The following is a 21,036-nucleotide window of genomic DNA, read 5'->3' on the forward strand; positions in this document are numbered from 1 at the left end:
CCCCTCCAACCCAAGTTCGAGCGATGATTCAAAGGGATCATCCCGACAATCAAATTCTGGGTGACATTAGCAAGGGAGTAACTACTCGATCTCGATTAGTTAATTTTTGTGAGCATTACTCCTTTGTCTCTTCTATTGAGCCTTTCAGGGTAGACGAGGCCTTGCTAGATCCGGACTGGGTGTTGGCCATGCAGGAGGAGCTCAACAACTTCAAGAGGAATGAAGTTTGGACACTGGTGCCTCGTCCGAAGCAAAATGTTGTGGGAACCAAGTGGGTGTTCCGCAACAAACAAGACGAGCACGGGGTGGTGACGAGAAACAAGGCTCGACTTGTGGCAAAAGGTTATGCCCAAGTCGCAGGTTTGGATTTCGAGGAGACTTTTGCTCCTGTGGCTAGGCTAGAGTCAATTCGAATCTTGCTAGCATATGCCGCTCACCATTCTTTCAGGTTGTACCAAATGGATGTGAAGAGCGCTTTCCTCAACGGGCCGATCAAGGAGGAGGTATACGTAGAGCAACCCCCTGGCTTCGAGGATGAACGGTACCCCAACCATGTGTGTAAGCTCTCTAAGGCGCTCTATGGACTTAAGCAAGCCCCAAGAGCATGGTATGAATGCCTTAGAGACTTTTTACTTGCTAATGCTTTCAAGGTTGGGAAGGCCGATCCAACTCTTTTTACAAAGACATGTGATGGTGATTTGTTTGTATGCCAAATCTATGTCGATGACATAATATTTGGTTCTACTAACCAAAAGTCTTGTGAAGAGTTTAGCAGGGTGATGACGCAGAAATTCGAGATGTCGATGATGGGCGAGTTGAACTACTTCCTTGGGTTCCAAGTGAAGCAACTCAAGGACGGCACCTTCATCTCCCAAACGAAGTACACGCAAGATCTGCTAAAGCGGTTTGGGATGAAGGACGCCAAGCCCGCAAAGACTCCGATGGGGACCGACGGACACACCGACCTCAACAAAGGAGGTAAGTCCGTTGATCAAAAAGCATACCGGTCAACGATAGGTTCTTTGCTTTATTTATGTGCTAGTAGACCGGATATTATGCTTAGCGTATGCATGTGTGCTAGATTTCAATCCGATCCTAATGAGTGTCACTTAGTGGCGGTGAAGCGAATTCTTAGATATTTGGTTGCTACGCCTTGCTTCGGGCTCTGGTATCCAAAGGGGTCTACCTTTGACTTAGTTGGATACTCAGACTCCGACTATGCTGGATGTAAGGTCGATAGGAAGAGTACATCGGGGACGTGCCAATTCTTAGGAAGGTCCCTGGTGTCATGGAACTCTAAGAAACAAACATCCGTTGCCCTATCCACCGCTGAGGCCGAGTATGTTGCCACAGGACAGTGTTGCGCGCAACTACTTTGGATGAGGCAAACCCTCCGGGACTTTGGCTACAATCTGAGCAAAGTCCCACTCCTATGTGATAATGAGAGTGCTATCCGCATGGCGGAAAATCCTGTTGAACACAGCCGCACAAAGCACATAGACATCCGGCATCACTTTTTGAGAGACCACCAGCAAAAGGGAGATATCGAAGTGTTTCATGTTAGCACCGAGAACCAGCTAGCCGATATCTTCACTAAGCCCCTATATGAGAAGACCTTTTGCAGGTTGCGTAGTGAGCTAAATGTCTTAGATTCGCGGAACCTGGATTGAATTGTAGCATACATGTACTTATGCTTTTGATCATGTTCCTTTTTGCATTTTGTTGCTTATTATGGTGCTCAAGTTGTACAAACACTCCCTGGACCTCACAAGTCCGTTGCAAAGTGATGCACATGTGTAGGGGGAGATGTGTTACAACTTGACCCTTTGAGACTAACCATGTGCTTGAGTTTGATGATTTAGTCTCGAAGGAGGATTGAAAGGGAAAAGGTGGACTTGGACCATGAAAGACTTCCACTGCACTCCGATGAGAGGGTAACAAATTCCAAGTTCATCTCATGAAATCTTATTGCCATTTGCTCTTAATTGAAGACTTTGGTGAGGCAATGGGGTTAAGAGGCCAAGATTAATCTCGTTTTGGTGCTTGATGCCAAAGGGGGAGAAAATAAAGGCCAAAGTAATAAATGGATCAGCTACCACTTGAGAGATTTTGAAAATAGTAGAATAGAGTTTTTGTGAGTTTTTGTTTTGTCAAAAGCTTTTATTTTCTCTTATTGTCTCTATTGTCAAAAGTTGACTTCTTGTGGGGAGAAGTGGTGATTATGGGAAATAGGGGGAGATTTTGAAAATAGTAGAATAGAGTTTTTGTGAGTTTTTGTTTTGTCAAAAGCTTTTATTGTCTCTTATTGTCTCTATTATCAAAAGTTGACTTCTTGTGGGGAGAAGTGGTGATTATGGGAAATAGGGGGAGTTTTTGAAATCCTTGATCAATCTCTTTTGGAATGACTCTCTTTATGCCTCAACATGTGTGTTTGACATAGAAATAGAGATTTGAGTTTGATTTGCAAAAACAAACCAAGTGGTGGCAAAGGATGATCCATATATGCCAAAATTGAATCAAAACCAATTTGAGTTTTTATTTGAAGTGATTTTGCACTTGTTCCATCTACTTTATGTTGTGTTGGCATAAATCACCAAAAAGGGGGAGATTGAAAGGGAAATGTGCCCTTGGCCCATTTCTAAGTATTTTGGTGATTAAGTGTCAACACAAGTGCTTAGATGTGAACCAATGCCCATGAATGAACAAAGTGCAAATCAAGAGCAAAGGTATGTTTCTAAGTCTTAGTACATTGGTTTTGTGTACTAATATCTTGTCTAAGTGTTAGAAACAGGAAGAAGAAGAAAAGAAAAGAAGTGGAGAGTGGCTGTGTACAGCCAAAGGCTGCTTCGGGCTGGGGCACCGGACTGTCCGGTGTGCACCGGACAGTGTCCGGTGCGCCAGACCAGCGCGGAGCAAACCGGCCGCTCTCGGGTTTTTCTCCGGCGACTTCGGCTAAAATTCACCGGACTGTCCGGTGTGCACCGGACTGTCCGGTGAGCCAACGGTCGGCCGGGCCAACGGTCGGCCGCGCGATCGGCGCGCGACACGTGGCCGAGCCAACGGTCGGAAGGAGGCACCGGACTGTCCGGTGTGCACCGGACTGTCCGGTGCGCCAGATCTGCAACGGTCGGCAACGGTCGGCTTCGCCATTTAAGGAAAGGAATCGGGCACCGGACACTGTCCGGTGTGCACCGGATTGTCCGGTGCGCCCGACGACAGAAGGCAAGGATAGCCTTCCAGATGTGTTCTCAACGGCTCCTAGCTGCCTTGGGGCTATAAAAGGGACCCCTAGGCGCATGGAGGAGAACACCCAAGCATTCCTTGAGCACTCTTGATCACTCACACATCAATCTTGCACACTTGTTCGATATTCTAGTGATTTGAGCTCCGTTCTAGTGTGCTAGTCTTTTGAGCTCAAGTCTGGGTCTTGTGTGTGCGTATTCGCTGTGATCTTTGTGTTGTGTGTGAGTTGCTAATCCCTCCTTTGCTCCGTGATTCTCTGTGAACATCTTTTGTAAGGGCGAGAGGCTCCAAGTTGTGGAGATTCCTCGCAAACAGGATTGAGAAAAGAAAAGCAAGAACACCGTGGTATTCAAGTTGATCATTGGATCACTTGAGAGGAGTTGAGTGCAACTCTCGTCCGTTGGGACGCCACAACGTGGAGTAGGCAAGTTTTTGTACTTGGCCGAACCACGGGATAACCACCGTGTCATCTCTGTGATTGATTTCTTGTGGTTATTGTGTTTTGACTCCTCTCTAGCCACTTGGCCATACTTGTGCTAACCCTTAACAAGTTTTTGTGGCTTAAGTTTTGAAGTTTTACAGGATCACCTATTCACCCCCCCCTCTAGGTGCTCTCAAGCACAGGTACCATCCGTAGGGGATGAAGACTACGATTCGGACGAAGTGGCCCAAATCGAGCACTTCAACTCTCAAGCTACAACCATACTCCTCGCCTCTCTAAGCAAGGAGGAGTACAACAAGGTGCAAGGGTTGAAGAATGCAAAGGAGATTTGGGACCTACTCAAGACCGTGCACGAGGGTGATGAACTCACCAAGATCACCAAGCGGGAAACAATCGAGGGGAGCTCGGTCGCTTGCGTCTTTGCCAAGGGGAGGAGCCACAAGATATGTACAACCGGCTCAAAACCTTGGTGAACCAAGTGCGCAACCTCGGGAGTAAGAAGTGGGACGACCACGAGGTGGTTAAGGTTATTCTAAGAGCTCTTATTTTCCTTAACCCCACTCAAGTTCAATTAATTCGTGGTAATCCTAGATACCCACTAATGACCCCCGAGGAAGTTATCGGGAATTTTGTGAGCTTTGAATGTATGATTAAAGGCTCAAAGAAGATCAACGAGCTTGATGAGCCCTCCACGTCCGAGGCCCAACCGGTGGCGTTTAAGGCGACGGAGGAGAAGAAGGAGGAGTCTACACCAAGTAGACAACCAATTGACGCCTCCAAGCTCGACAATGAGGAGATGGCCTTAATCATCAAAAGCTTTCGGCAAATCCTCAAGCAACGGAAGGGGAAGGATTACAAATCCCGTTCCAAGAAGGTTTGCTACAAGTGTGGTAAGCCCGGTCACTTTATAGCTAAATGTCCATTATCAAGTGACAGTGACAGGGATAACGACAAGAAGGGCAAGAGGAGAGAAAAGAAGAGGTACCACAAGAAGAGGGGCGGCGATGCCCACGTGTGCCGCGAGTGGGACTCCTGAGAGCACCTAGAGGGGGGGGGGGTGAATAGGTGATCCTGTAAAACTTCAAAACTTAAGCCACAAAAACTTGTTAAGGGTTAGCACAAGTATGGCCAAGTGGCTAGAGAGGACTCAAAACACGATAACCACAAGAAAGCAATCACAGAGTTGACACGGTGGTTATCCCGTGGTTCGGCCAAGTACAAAACTTGCCTACTCCACGTTGTGGCGTCCCAACGGACGAGAGTTGCACTCAACTCCTCTCAAGTGATCCAATGATCAACTTGAATACCACGGTGTTTTTTCTTTCCTTTGATCTTTTCCCGTTTGCGAGGAATCTCCACAACTTGGAGTCTCTCGCCCTTACAATTGAGTTCACAAAGAAATACGGAGTAAGATGGGAATGAGCAACGCACACAAGACTCGAAAATCAGAGCAACAACACGCACACAAGTCGCAACAAGAGCTCGCAACGCAACACAAAGAGTTCACAACTCTACAAGAGCTCTATATGCTATCACAATGAAACGAATGCGTGAGATTGATGTCTTGGTGCTTAGAAGAGTTGTAGGAATGCTTGGTGTACTCCTCCATGCGCCTAGGGGTCCCTTTTATAGCCCCAAGGCAGCTAGGAGCCGTTGAGAACACATCAGGAAGGCTATCCACGCCTTCTGTCGTCGGGCGCACCGGACAGTCCGGTGCACACCGGACACTGTCCGGTGCCCGATTTGTTTCCATAACAAGCTCATCCGACCGTTGCTTTCTGATGCAGATCTGCGCACAGTTGGCGCACCGGACATGTCCGGTGCACACCGGACAGTCCGGTGTATCTTTCCGACCGTTGGCTCGGCCACGTGTCGCGCGCCGATCGCGCGGCCGACCGTTGGCCCGGCCGACCGATGGCTCACCGGACAGTCCGGTGCACACCGGACAGTCCGGTGAATTTTAGCCGAAGTCGCCGGAGAAAAACCCGAGAGCGGCTGGTTTGCTCCGCGCTAGTCTGGCGCACCGGACACTGTCCGGTGCACACCGGACAGTCCGGTGCCCCAGCCCGAAGCAGACTTTGGCTGTACACAGCCACTCTCCACTTCTTTTCTTTTCTTCTTTCTCTTGTTTCTAACACTTAGACAAGATGTTAGTACACAAAACTAATGTACTAAGGCTTAGAAACATACCTTTACTTGTGATTTGCACTTTGTTCATCCATGAGCATATCTTCACATTTAAGCCCTTGTGTTTGCACTCAATCACCAAATACTTAGAAATGGCCCAAGGGCACATTTCCCTTTCAATCTTCCCCTTTTTGGTGATTTATGCCAACACAACATAAAGCAACTAGAACAAGTGCAAAATCACTTCAAATAAAAACTCAAATTGGTTTTGATTCAATTTTGGCATATATGGATCATCCTTTGCCACCACTTGGTTTGTTTTTGCAAATCAAACTCAAATCTCTATCTCTAAGTCAAACACACATGTTGAAGCATAAAGAGAGTCATTCCAAAGAAATTTGACCACGGATTTCAAAAACTCCCCCTTTTTCCCATAATCCGCATTTCTCCCCACAAGAAGCCAACTTTTGACAATAGAGACAATAAGAGACAATAAAAGCTTTTGACAAAACAAAAACTCTATTCTACTATTTTCAAAATCTCTCAAGTGGTAGCTGATCCATTTATCACTTTGGCCTTTATTTTCTCTATTCTACTATTTTCAAAATCTCTCAAGTGGTAGCTGATCCATTTATCACTTTGGCCTTTATTTTCTCCCCCTTTGGCATCAAGCACCAAAACGGGATTAATCTTGGCCTTTTAACCCCATTGCCTCACCAAAGGCTTCAATTAAGAGCAAATGGCAATAAGATTTCATGAGATGAACTTGGAATTAGTTACCCTCTCATCGGAGTGCAGTGGAAGTCTTTCATGGTCCAAGTCCACCTTTCCCTTTCAATCCTCCTTCGAGACTAAATTATCAAACTCAAGCACATGGTTAGTCTCAAAGGGTCAAGTTGTAACACATCTCCCCCTAAACATGTGCATCACTTTGCAACGGACTTGTGAGGTCCAGGGAGTGTTTGTACACCTTGACCACCATAATAAGCAACAAAATGCAAAAAGGAACATGATCAAAAGCATAAGTACATGTATGCTACAATTCAATCCAAGTTCCGCGAATCTAAGACATTTAGCTCACTACGCAACCTGCAAAAGGTCTTCTCATCTAGAGGCTTGGTAAAGATATCGGCTAGCTGGTTCTCGGTGCTAACATGAAACACTTCGATATCCCCCTTTTGCTGGTGGTCTCTCAAAAAGTGATGCCGGATGTCTATGTGCTTTGTGCGGCTGTGTTCAACAGGATTTTCCGCCATGCGGATAGCACTCTCATTATCACATAGGAGTGGGACTTTGCTCAGATTGTAGCCAAAGTCCCGGAGGGTTTGCCTCATCCAAAGTAGTTGTGCGCAACACTGTCCTGCAGCAACATACTCGGCCTCAGCGGTGGATAGGGCAACGGATGTTTGTTTCTTAGAGTTCCATGACACCAGGGACCTTCCTAAGAATTGGCACGTCCCCGATGTACTCTTCCTATCGACCTTACATCCAGCATAGTCGGAGTCTGAGTATCCAACTAAGTCAAAGGTAGACCCCTTTGGATACCAGAGCCCGAAGCAAGGCGTAGCAACCAAATATCTAAGAATTCGCTTCACCGCCACTAAGTGACACTCCTTAGGATCGGATTGAAATCTAGCACACATGCATACGCTAAGCATAATATCCGGTCTACTAGCACATAAGTAAAGCAAAGAACCTATCATTGACCGGTATGCTTTTTGATCAACGGACTTACCTCCTTTGTTGAGGTCGGTGTGTCCGTCGGTCCCCATCGGAGTCTTTGCGGGCTTGGCGTCCTTCATCCCAAACCGCTTTAGCAGATCTTGTGTGTACTTCGTTTGGGAGATGAAGGTGCCGTCCTTGAGTTGCTTCACTTGGAACCCAAGGAAGTAGTTCAACTCGCCCATCATCGACATCTCGAATTTCTGCGTCATCACCCTGCTAAACTCTTCACAAGACTTTTGGTTTGTAGAACCAAATATTATGTCATCGACATAAATTTGGCACACAAACAAATCACCATCACAAGTCTTAGTAAAAAGAGTTGGATCGGCTTTCCCAACCTTGAAAGCATTAGCAAGTAAAAAGTCTCTAAGGCATTCATACCATGCTCTTGGGGCTTGCTTAAGTCCATAGAGCGCCTTAGAGAGCTTACACACATGGTCGGGGTACCGTTCATCCTCGAAGCCAGGGGGTTGCTCCACGTACACCTCCTCCTTGATTGGCCCGTTGAGGAAAGCGCTCTTCACATCCATTTGGTACAACCTGAAAGAATGGTGAGCGGCATATGCTAGCAAGATTCGAATTGACTCTAGCCTAGCCACAGGAGCAAAAGTCTCCTCGAAATCCAAACCTGCGACTTGGGCATAACCTTTTGCCACAAGTCGAGCCTTGTTTCTCGTCACCACCCCGTGCTCGTCCTGTTTGTTGCGGAACACCCACTTGGTTCCCACAACATTTTGCTTCGGACGAGGCACCAGCGTCCAAACTTCATTTCTCTTGAAGTTGTTGAGCTCCTCCTGCATGGCCAACACCCAGTCCGGATCTAGCAAGGCCTCCTCTACCCTGAAAGGCTCAATAGAGGAGACAAAAGAGTAATGCTCACAAAAATTAACTAATCGAGAACGAGTAGTTACTCCCTTGCTGATGTCACCCAGAATTTGGTCGACGGGATGATCCCTTTGAATCATCGCTCGAACTTGGGTTGGAGGTGCCGGTTGCGCTTCTTCCTCCATCACTCGATCATCTTGTGCTCCCCCTTGATCAAGCGCCTCCACTTGAGGTACCTGTTCGTCATCTTCGGTTGCGGGATGCACCATTGTTGAGGAAGAAGGTTGATCTCGTTCATCTTGTTCCTGTGGCCGTACTTCTCCAATCGCCATGGTCCGTATAGCGGCCGTCGGAACATTTTCTTCATCTACATCATCACAATCAACAACTTGCTCTCTTGGAGAGCCATTAGTCTCATCAAATACAACGTCGCTAGAGACTTCAACCAAACCCGATGATTTGTTGAAGACTCTATACGCCTTTGTATTTGAGTCATAACCTAACAAAAACCCTTCTACAGCTTTGGGAGCAAACTTAGAATTTCTACCTTTCTTCACTAGAATGTAGCATTTACTCCCAAATACATGAAAGTACGATACATTGGGTTTGTTACCGGTTAGTAGCTCATACGACGTCTTCTTGAGGAGACGATGAAGGTAGACCCTGTTGATGGCATGGCAAGCCGTGTTCACGGCTTCCGTCCAAAAGCACTCGGGGGTCTTGAACTCTCCTAGCATCGTCCTCGCCATGTCGATGAGCGTCCTGTTCTTCCTCTCTACCACACCATTTTGCTGTGGTGTGTAGGGAGCGGAGAACTCGTGCTTGATCCCTTCTTCTTCAAGGAACTCCTCCACTTGAAGGTTCTTGAACTCGGACCCGTTGTCGCTCCTTATCTTTTTCACTTTGAGCTCAAACTCATTTTGAGCCCTCCTGAGGAAGCGCTTGAGGGTCCCTTGGGTTTCAGACTTATCCTGCAAAAAGAACACCCAAGTGAAGCGGGAAAATTCATCAACAATAACTAGACCATACTTACTTCCCCCTATGCTTAGATAGGCGACGGGTCCGAAGAGGTCCATATGCAGCAGCTCCAGGGGTCTTGAAGTGGTCATCACATTCTTGCTGTGATGCGCTCCTCCCACCCGTTTCCCTGCTTGACAAGCTGCACAAGGTCTATCTTTTTCGAAATGAACATTGGTTAGACCTATCACATGTTCTCCCTTTAGAAGCTTGTGAAGGTTCTTCATCCCCACATGTGCTAAGCGGCGATGCCACAGCCAGCCCATGCAAGTCTTAGCCATTAAGCATGCATCTAGACCGGCCTCTTCTTTTGCAAAATCAACTAAATAAAGTTTGCCGTCTAATACACCCTTAAAAGCTAGTGAACCATCAATTCTTCTAAAGACAGACACATCTATATTTGTAAACAGACAGTTATATCCCATATTGCACAATTGACTAACAGATAGTAAATTATATCCTAGTGACTCTACTAAAAACACATTAGAGATAGAGTGCTCATTAGAAATTGCAATTTTACCTAACCCTTTTACCTTGCCTTGATTCCCATCACCGAATATGATTGAATCTTGGGAATCCTTATTCTTGACGTAGGAGGTGAACATCTTCTTCTCCCCCGTCATATGGTTTGTGCATCCGCTATCAATAATCCAGCTTGTACCCCCGGATGCATAAACCTGCAAGGCAAATTTAGGCTTGGGTCTTAGGTACCCAACTCATGTTGGGTCCTACAAGGTTAGTGCAAATGTCCTTAGGGACCCAAATGCAAGTTTTGTCTCCCTTGCATTTTGCCCCTAATTTCCTAGCAACAATTTTCTTATCCTTTCTACAAATAGCAAAGGAAGCATTTAAAGCATAATAAATTGTGGAAGGTTCATTCACTACTTTCCTAGGAGCATGAATAGCATTCTTTCTAGACACATGATGAATAATATTTCTCCTAGACATATTTCTACCATGCATATAGGAAGAACTAGAAGCAAACATGGCATGAGAGTCAAAATCATCAAAAGCATTATAACTCCTATAAGCATTTATAGTTTGTCTCCTATCATAATACATAAAAGCATGGTTCTTTTGCACATTACTAGCCATAGGGGCCTTCCCTTTCTCCTTGGCGGGAATGGGAGCCTTATGGCTTGTTAAGTTCTTAGCTTCTCTCTTGAAGCCAAGTCCATCCTTAATTGAGGGGTGTCTACCAATTGTGTAGGCATCCCTTGCAAATTTTAGCTTATCGAAATTATTCTTGCTAGTCTTAAGTTGAGCATTAAGACTAGCCAGTTCATCATTAAGCTTGGAAATTGAAACTAGGTGTTCACTACAAGCATTAATGTCAAAATCTTTACACCTAGTACAAATTTCAACATGTTCTACACAAGAATTGGATTTATTTGCTACTTCTAATTTAGCATTTATATCATTGTTGACACCTTTCAAAGTAGAAATGGTTTCATGACAAGTAGATAGTTCAAAAGAAAGCATTTCATTTCTCTTAACTTCTAAAGCATAGGATTTTTGTGCCTCAACAAATTTATCATGCTCTTCATACAACAAATCCTCTTGCTTTTCTAAAAGTATATTCTTTTCATTCAAGGCATCAATTAATTCATTAATTTTGTCTATCTTAGATCTATCTAAACCCTTGAACAAACATGAATAATCTACTTCATCCTCATCACTAGATTCGTCCTCACTTGAAGAAGCATAGGTAGAGTTGCGAGTACATACCTTCTTCTCCCTTGCCATAAGGCATGTGTGACGCTCGTTGGGGAAGAGGGTTGATTTGTTGAAGGCGGTGGCGGCGAGTCCTTCATTGTCGGAGTCGGACGAGGAGCAATCCGAGTCCCACTCCTTGCCTAGATGCGCCTCGCCCTTTGCTTTCTTGTAATGCTTCTTCTTTTCCCTCTTGTTTCCCTTTTCCTGGTCACTATCATTATCGGGACAGTTAGCAATAAAATGACCAAGCTTACCGCATTTGAAGCATGATCGCTTCCCCTTGGTCTTAGTCTTGCTTGGTTGTCCATTGCGACCCTTTAGCACCGTCTTGAATCTCTTGATAATGAGGGCCATTTCTTCTTCATTAAGACCGGCCGCCTCAATTTGCGCCACCTTGCTGGGTAGCGCCTCCTTGTTCCCTGTGGCTTTGAGAGCAAAAGGTTGCGGCTCGTTGATCGGTCCATTCAAGGCGTCGTCCACATACCTTGCCTCCTTGATCATCATTCGCCCGCTGACGAATTTTCCTAGGACTTCTTCGGGAGACATTTTGGTGTATCTGGGATTCTCACGAATATTATTCACCAAATGAGGATCAAGAACGGTAAAGGACCTGAGCATTAGTCGGACGACGTCGTGGTCCGTCCATCGCGTGCTTCCGTAGCTCCTTATTTTGTTGATAAGGGTCTTGAGCCGGTTGTATGTCTGAGTTGGCTCCTCGCCCCTTATCATCGCGAACCGTCCAAGCTCGCCCTCCACCAACTCCATTTTGGTGAGCAAGGTAGCGTCATTTCCCTCATGAGAGATCTTGAGGGTATCCCAGATTTGCTTGGCGTTATCCAAGCCACTCACTTTATTATATTCATCCCTGCACAATGAGGCTAGAAGAACAGTAGTAGCTTGTGCATTCTTATGGATTTGCTCATTAATGAATATAGGACTATCCGAACTATTAAAGTGCATTCCACTATCTACAATCTCCCATATGCTAGGATGGAGAGAGAATAGGTGACTACGTATTTTGTGGCTCCAAAATCCGTAGTCCTCCCCATCAAAGTGTGGGGGCTTGCCGAGTGGAATGGAAAGCAAATGTGAATTTGAACTTTGCGGAATACGAGAGTAGTCAAAAGAAAAGTTAGAATTAACCGGTTTCCTTTGTTTGTCGTAGTCGTCGTCCTTTTGGGGAGAAGAGGACTCATCGCTGTCGTAGTAGACGATCTCCTTGATGCGTCTTGTCTTCTTCTTCTTCCCATCTCTTCGCTTGTGGCCCGAGCCCGAGTCATTGGACTTGTCATCCCTTGGCTCGTTGACGAAGGACTCCTTCTCCTTGTCGTTGATCACAATTCCCTTCCCCTTAGGATCCATCTCTCCGGGCGGTTAGTCCCTTTCTTGAAGAGAACGGCTCTGATACCAATTGAGAGCACCTAGAGGGGGGGGGGGTGAATAGGTGATCCTGTAAAACTTCAAAACTTAAGCCACAAAAACTTGTTAAGGGTTAGCACAAGTATGGCCAAGTGGCTAGAGAGGACTCAAAACACGATAACCACAAGAAAGCAATCACAGAGTTGACACGGTGGTTATCCCGTGGTTCGGCCAAGTACAAAACTTGCCTACTCCACGTTGTGGCGTCCCAACGGACGAGAGTTGCACTCAACTCCTCTCAAGTGATCCAATGATCAACTTGAATACCACGGTGTTTTTTCTTTCCTTTGATCTTTTCCCGTTTGCGAGGAATCTCCACAACTTGGAGTCTCTCTCCCTTACAATTGAGTTCACAAAGAAATACGGAGTAAGATGGGAATGAGCAACGCACACAAGACTCGAAAATCAGAGCAACAACACGCACACAAGTCGCAACAAGAGCTCGCAACGCAACACAAAGAGTTCACAACTCTACAAGAGCTCTATATGCTATCACAATGAAACGAATGCGTGAGATTGATGTCTTGGTGCTTAGAAGAGTTGTAGGAATGCTTGGTGTACTCCTCCATGCGCCTAGGGGTCCCTTTTATAGCCCCAAGGCAGCTAGGAGCCGTTGAGAACACATCAGGAAGGCTATCCACGCCTTCTGTCGTCGGGCGCACCGGACAGTCCGGTGCACACCGGACACTGTCCGGTGCCCGATTTGTTTCCATAACAAGCTCATCCGACCGTTGCTTTCTGATGCAGATCTGCGCACAGTTGGCGCACCGGACATGTCCGGTGCACACCGGACAGTCCGATGTATCTTTCCGACCGTTGGCTCGGCCACGTGTCGCGCGCCGATCGCGCGGCCGACCGTTGGCCCGGCCGACCGATGGCTCACCGGACAGTCCGGTGCACACCGGACAGTCCGGTGAATTTTAGCCGAAGTCGCCGGAGAAAAACCCGAGAGCGGCTGGTTTGCTCCGCGCTAGTCTGGCGCACCGGACACTGTCCGGTGCACACCGGACAGTCCGGTGCCCCAGCCCGAAGCAGACTTTGGCTGTACACAGCCACTCTCCACTTCTTTTCTTTTCTTCTTTCTCCTGTTTCTAACACTTAGACAAGATGTTAGTACACAAAACTAATGTACTAAGGCTTAGAAACATACCTTTACTTGTGATTTGCACTTTGTTCATCCATGAGCATATCTTCACATTTAAGCCCTTGTGTTTGCACTCAATCACCAAAATACTTAGAAATGGCCCAAGGGCACATTTCCCTTTCAACTCCGACGAGAGCTCCATCGACTCCTCCGACGATGAGGACGCCACCAACATCGCCGTCACCAAGGGACTCCTCTTCCCCAACGTCGGCCACAAGTGCCTCATGGCAAAGGACGGCAAAAAGAAGAAGGTTAAATCTAAATCCTCCACTAGATATGAGTCCTCTAGTGATGATAATGCTAGTGATGAGGAAGATAATTTGCGTACCCTTTTTGCCAACCTTAACATGGAACAAAAGGAAAAATTAAATGAATTAATTAGTGCTATTCATGAAAAGGATGACCTTTTGGATTCTCAAGAGGACTTCCTAATCAAGGAAAATAAAAAGCATGTTAAGGTTAAAAATGCTTATGCTCTAGAAATTGAGAAATGTGAAAAATTATCTAGTGAGCTAAGCACTTGCCATGAGACAATAGACAACCTTAGAAATGAAAATGCTAATTTGTTAGCTAAGGTTGATTCTCATGTTTGTAATGTTTCAATTACCAATTCTAGAAATAATAATGATGATTTACTTGCTAGGATTGAAGAATTGAACATTTATCTTGCTAGCCTCAGGATTGAAAATGAAACATTGCTTGCTAAGGCTAAAGATTTTGATGTTTGCAATGCTACTATTTCCGACCTTAGAACTAAGAATGATATGCTACATGCTAAGGTTGTAGAATTAAAATCTTGCAAACCCTCTACATCTACTATTGAGCACACTTCTATTTGTACTAGATGTAGAGATGTTGATATTAATGCTATTCATGATCACATGTCTTTAATTAAACAACAAAATGATCACATAGCAAAATTAGATGCTAAAATTGCCGAGCATAACTTAGAGAATGAAAAATTTAAATTTGCTCGTAGCATGCTTTATAATGGGAGACGCCCTGGCATCAAGGATGGCATTGGCTTCCAAAGGGGAGACAATGTCAAACTTAATGCCCCTCCTAAAAGATTGTCTAACTTTGTTAAGGGCAAGGCTCCCATGCCTCAGGATAACGAGGGTTACATTTTATACCCTGCCGGTTATCCCGAGGACAAAATTAGGAGAATTCATTCTAGGAAGTCTCACTCTGGCCCTAACCATGCTTTTATGTATAAGGGTGAGACATCTAGCTCTAGGCAACCAACTCGTGCTAAGTTGCCTAAGAAGAGAACCCCTAGTGCATCAAATGAACATAGTCTTTCATTTAAAACTTTTGATGCATCTTATGTTTTAACTAACAAATCCGGCAAGGTAGTTGCCAAATATGTTGGGGGCAAGCACAAGGGGTCATAGACTTGTGTTTGGGTACCCAAAGTTCTTGTGTCTAATGCCAAAGGACCCAAAACCATTTGGGTACCTAAAGTCAAGAACTAAACTTGTTTTGTAGGTTTATGCATCCGGGGGCTCAAGTTGGATCATCGACAGCGGGTGCACAAACCACATGACAGGGGAGAAGAAAATGTTCTCCTCCTATGAAAAAAACCAAGATCCCCAACGAGCTATCACATTCGGGGATGGAAATCAAGGTTTGGTCAAAGGTTTGGGTAAAATAGCTATATCTCCTGACCATTCTATTTCCAATGTTTTTTCTTGTAGATTCATTAGATTACAATTTGCTTTCCGTATCACAATTATGCAAAATGGGCTACAACTGTCTCTTTACTGATGTAGGTGTCACTGTCTTTAGAAGAAGTGATGATTCAATAGCATTTAAGGGTGTGCTAGAGGGTCAGCTATACCTAGTAGATTTTGATAGAGCTGAACTCGACACATGCTTAAATGCTAAGACTAACATGGGTTGGCTCTAGCATCGCCGACTAGCCCATGTTGGGATGAAGAATCTTCACAAGCTTCTAAAGGGAGAACACATTTTAGGACTAACCAATGTTCATTTTAAGAAAGATAGGATTTGTAGCGCATGCCAAGCAGGGAAGCAAGTTGGTGCCCATCATCCACACAAGAACATCATGACGACCGACAGGCCGCTTGAGCTACTCCACATGGATCTATTCAGCCCGATTGCCTACATAAGCATCGGCGGGAGTAAGTATTGTCTTGTAATAGTGGATGATTATTCTCGCTTCACTTGGGTATTCTTTTTGCAGGAAAAATCTCAAACCCAAGAGACCTTAAAGGGATTCTTGAGACGGGCTCAAAATGAGTTCGGCTTAAGGATCAAGAAAATAAGAAGCGACAACGGGACGGAGTTCAAGAACTCTCAAATTGAAGGCTTCCTTGAGGAGGAGGGCATCAAGCATGAGTTCTCTTCTCCCTACACCCCTCAACAAAATGATGTAGTGGAGAGGAAGAATCGAACTCTATTGGACATGGCTAGAACCATGCTTGATGAGTACAAGACTTCGGATCGGTTTTGGGTGGAGGCGGTCAACACCGCTTGCTACGCCATCAACCGATTATATCTACACCGAATCCTCAAGAAGACATCATACGAACTCCTAACCGGTAAAAAGCCCAACATTTTATATTTTAGAGTCTTTGGTAGCAAATGCTTCATTCTTATTAAAAGAGGTAGAAAATCTAAATTTGCTCCTAAGACTGTAGAAGGCTTTTTACTAGGATATGATTCAAACACAAGGGCATATAGAGTCTTTAACAAGTCCACTGGACAAGTTGAAGTTTCTTGTGACGTTGTGTTTGATGAGACTAACGGCTCTCAAGTAGAGCAAGTTGATCTTGATGAGATAGGTATTGAAGAGGCTCCGTGCATCGTGCTAAGAAACATGTCCATTGGGGATGTGTGTCCCAAGGAATCCGAAGAGCCTCCACATGCACAAGATCAACCATCCTCCTCCACGCAAGCATCTCCGCCAACCCAAAATGAGGACAAGGCTCAAGTTGATGAAGGGGAAAATCAAAGAGATGAGCCTTCTCAAGATGACGGCAACGATCAAGGGGGAGATGCAAATGATCAAGACAAGGAGGATGAACAACCAAGGCCACTACACCCAAGAGTTCATCAAGCAATCCAACGAGATCACCCCGTCGACACCATTCTCGGCGACATTCATAAGGGGGTAACCACTCGATCTCGTGTTGCACATTTTTGTGAGCATTACTCTTTTGTTTCCTCTATTGAGCCACACAGGGTAGAGGAAGCACTTCAAGATTCGGATTGGGTGATGGCGATGCAAGAGGAGCTCAACAACTTCACTAGAAATGAGGTATGACATTTAGTTCCACGTCCTAACCAAAATGTTGTAGGAACCAAGTGGGTTTTCCGCAACAAGCAAGACGAGCATGGTGTGGTGACAAGGAACAAAGCTCGACTCGTGGCCAAGGGGTATTCACAAGTCGAAGGTTTGGATTTTGGTGAAACCTATGCACCCGTAGCTAGGCTAGAGTCAATTCGTATATTATTGGCCTATGCTACTTACCATGGCTTCAAGCTCTACCAAATGGACGTGAAGAGTGCCTTCCTCAGTGGACCAATCAAGGAGGAGGTCTATGTTGAGCAACCTCCCGGCTTTGAAGATAGTGAGTACCCTAACCATGTTTATAGGCTCTCTAAGGTGCTTTATGGGCTCAAGCAAGCCCCAAGAGCATGGTATGAATGCCTTAGAGATTTTCTTATTGCAAATGGCTTCAAAGTCGGCAAGGCCGATCCTACTTTGTTCACTAAAACTCTTGACAATGATTTGTTCGTATGCCAAATTTATGTTGATGATATTATATTTGGGTCTACTAACGAATCTACAAGTGAAGAATTTAGTAGTATCATGACAAAGAAGTTCGAGATGTCTATGATGGGGGAGTTGAAGTATTTCTTAGGATTTCAAGTGAAGCAACTCCAAGAAGGCACCTTCATTAGCCAAACGAAGTATACTCAAGACATTCTAAACAAGTTTGGGATGAAGGATGCCAAGCCCATCAAGACACCCATGGGAACCAATGGGCATCTCGACCTCGACACGGGAGGTAAGTCCGTGGATCAAAAGGTATACCGGTCGATGATAAGTTCTTTACTCTATTTATGTGCATCTCGACCGGATATTATGCTTTCCGTATGCATGTGTGCAAGATTCCAATCCAACCCTAAGGAATCTCACCTTACAGCCGTAAAACGAATCTTGAGATATTTGGCTTACACTCCTAAGTTTGGGCTTTGGTATCCTAGGGGATCCACATTTGATTTGATTGGTTATTCGAATGCCGATTGGGCGGGGTGTAAAATCAATAGGAAGAGCACATCGGGGACTTGCCAGTTCTTGGGAAGATCCTTGGTGTCTTGGGCTTCAAAGAAGCAAAATTCGGTCGCTCTCTCCACCGCCGAAGCCGAGTACATTGTCGCAGGCCATTGTTGCGCGCAATTGCTTTGGATGAGGCAAACCCTGCGGGACTACGGTTACAAATTAACCAAAGTCCCTTTGCTATGTGATAATGAGAGTGCAATCAAGATGGCGGATAATCCCGTCGAGCATAGCCGCACTAAACACATAGCCATTCGGTATCATTTTCTTAGGGATCACCAACAAAAGGGGGATATCGAGATTTCATACATTAATACCAAAGATCAATTAGCCGATATCTTTACCAAGCCTCTTGATGAACAAACTTTTAACAAACTTAGGCATGAGCTAAATATTCTCGATTCTAGGAACTTCTTTTGTTAAGTTGCACACATAGCTCTTTTATATACCTTTGATCATGTCTATTTCCTATGCTATGACTAATGTGTTTTTCAAGTCTATTTCAAACCAAGTCATAGGTGTATTGAAAGGGAATTGGAGTCTTCGGTGAAGACAAAGGCTTCCACTCCGTAACTCTTCCTTCGCCGTCACTCCAAGCGACTCTCCATTTTTGGGGGAGAAAGCATGAGCACCAAGCAAAAGGACTTCGTCTTTGGTATAATCTTAACTCATTTATTTGTTTGACCAAAGGGGAAGAAAGTACTTCGAGGGCTCTAACGATTCCGTTTTTGGCGATTCATGCCAAAGGGGGAGAAAGTATGAGCCCAAAGCAAAAGGACTGTACCACCACCAATTTCAAAAACTAAGTTTTTCAAAGAGTATTTTCAATTGGTATCCTATTGTGTTCAAAAGGGGGAGAAAGTAGTATTTCAAAAATGATATATCAAAACCCTCTTGAACACTAAGAGGAGGATCTCATTTAGGGGAGTTTTGTTTAGTCAAAGGAAAAGCATTTGAAACAGGGGGAGAAAATTTCAAATCTTGAAAATGCTTTGCAAAATCTTATTCATTTACCTTTGACTATTTGCAAAAGAACTTTGTAAAGGATTTACAAAAGAGTTTGCAAAAACAAAACATGTGGTGCAAGCATGGTCCAAAATATTAAGAATGAAAGAAACGATCCATGCATATCTTGTAAGTATTTATATTGGCTCAATTCCAAGCAACCTTTGCACTTATATTATGCAAACTAGTTCAATTATGCATTTCTATACTTGCTTTGGTTTGTGTTGGCATCAATCAGCAAAAAGGGGGAGATTGAAAGGGAATTAGGCTTACATCTAGTTCCTAAATATTTTTGGTGGTTGAATTGCCCAACACAAATAATTGGACTAACTAGTTTGCTCTAGTGTATAAGTTTTACAGGTGTAAAAGGTTCACACTCAGCCAATAAAATGACCAAGTATTGGATTCAACAAAGGAGAAAAGGGACAACCGAAGGCACCTCTGGTCTGGGGCACCGGACTGTCCGGTGTACACCGGACAGTGTCCGGTGCACCAGAGGACTCCAACTCAAACTTGCCACCTTCGGGAATTTCTGGAGGCACTCTGCTATAATTCACCGGACTGTCCGGTGTACACCGGACAGTGTCCGGTGCTCCAAGAAAGAGCGGCCTCCGGAACTCGCCTGCCTCGGGAAAACGCAGCGGCTGCTCCGCTATAATTCACCGGACATGTCCGGTGTACACCGGACTGTCCGGTGAACCAGCAGAGCAACGACTACTTCGCGCCAACGGTCACTGCAGGCACATTCAATGCGCGCCAGAAGCGCGCAGAAGTCAGGCACACCCATACTGGCGCACCGGACATTGAACAGTACATGTCCGGTGTGCACCGGACATCCAGGCGGGCCCAGAAGACAGAAGCTCCAACGGTCGGAATCCAACGACATTGGTGACGTGGCTGGCGCACCGGACATGTCCGGTGTGCACCGGACTGTCCGGTGCACCATACGATAGACAGCCTCCACCAACAGTCATGTTTGGTGGTTGGGGCTATAAATACCCCAACCACCCCACCATTCATGGTATCCAAGTTTTCCAGCTTCCAACCACTATACAAGAGCTAGCATTCATTACAAAGCACACCAAAAGGGATCAAATCCTCTCCCAACTCCACACAAAGCATTAGTGACTAGAGAGAGTGATTTGTAGTGTTCATTTGAGCTCTTGCGCTTGGATCACTTCTTTTCTTTGACATTCTTTCTTGTGATCAAACACTCACTTGTAATCAAGGCAAGAGACACCAATTGTGTGGTGGTCCTTGCGGGAAGTTTGATTCCCAAGTGATTTGAGAAGAGAAGCTCACTCGGTCCGAGGGACCGTTTGAGAGAGGGAAGGGTTGAAAGAGACCCGACCTTTGTGGTCTCCTCAACGGGGAGTAGGTTTGCGAGAACCGAACCTCGGTAAAACAAATCCGCGTGTCACACTCTTCATTTGCTTGCGATTTGTTTTGCACCCTCTCTCTCGCGGACTCGTTTCTATTTCTAACGCTAACCCGGCTTGTAGTTGTGTTTATATTTGTAAATTTCAGCTTCGCCCTATTCACCCCCCCTCTAGGCGACTATCAGCTGCTCTGCGCATGGCCTTGTTGTGCATGGCCCGCACCGTCTGTGCGCTGGGGCCAGGGCTTGTCCGCGCCGAGCCTTGCCGTGGCGGCGCCGTCCGGTGTGGTATAGTTGTGGCCACCGACGACAGAGAAATTTCACGCATACAGTGAAAGCGGAGAGGAAGAGTAGGTTCCATACCATCATCCTTCTCCAACTAGGAGCGATCTGTTTTCTTCCCACCAGCAACTTCTCTCCGTTTTCTCTTGAGCAGTGCTGATAATGTGTTGGAACGCATTGGAACGCAGTAAAAACGAGACACAGAAATGTAGAGAGAAAGTGACAGTTCTATTGATCTCATGAGATGTATATATATATATATATATATATATATATATATATATATATATATATATATATATATATATATATATATATATATATATATATATATATATATATAGTGAAGAGACACCACGAAGGGTCGTATCCCTTGGAATTAGATCACATGGAAGGTTTTCTAA

General features: G+C 45.2%; 1 pseudogene; it reads right to left on the reverse strand.

The window, feature by feature from the left end:
• LOC109939415 (uncharacterized) overlaps positions 1-20,711 on the reverse strand; it is a 37,192-nt pseudogene extending 16,481 nt beyond the window's left edge.
• Positions 20,712-21,036: the final 325 nt, after the last annotated feature.

Source organism: Zea mays, chromosome 5 (genome assembly GCF_902167145.1).
Source record: "Zea mays cultivar B73 chromosome 5, Zm-B73-REFERENCE-NAM-5.0, whole genome shotgun sequence".
Taxonomy (NCBI): domain Eukaryota; kingdom Viridiplantae; phylum Streptophyta; class Magnoliopsida; order Poales; family Poaceae; genus Zea; species Zea mays.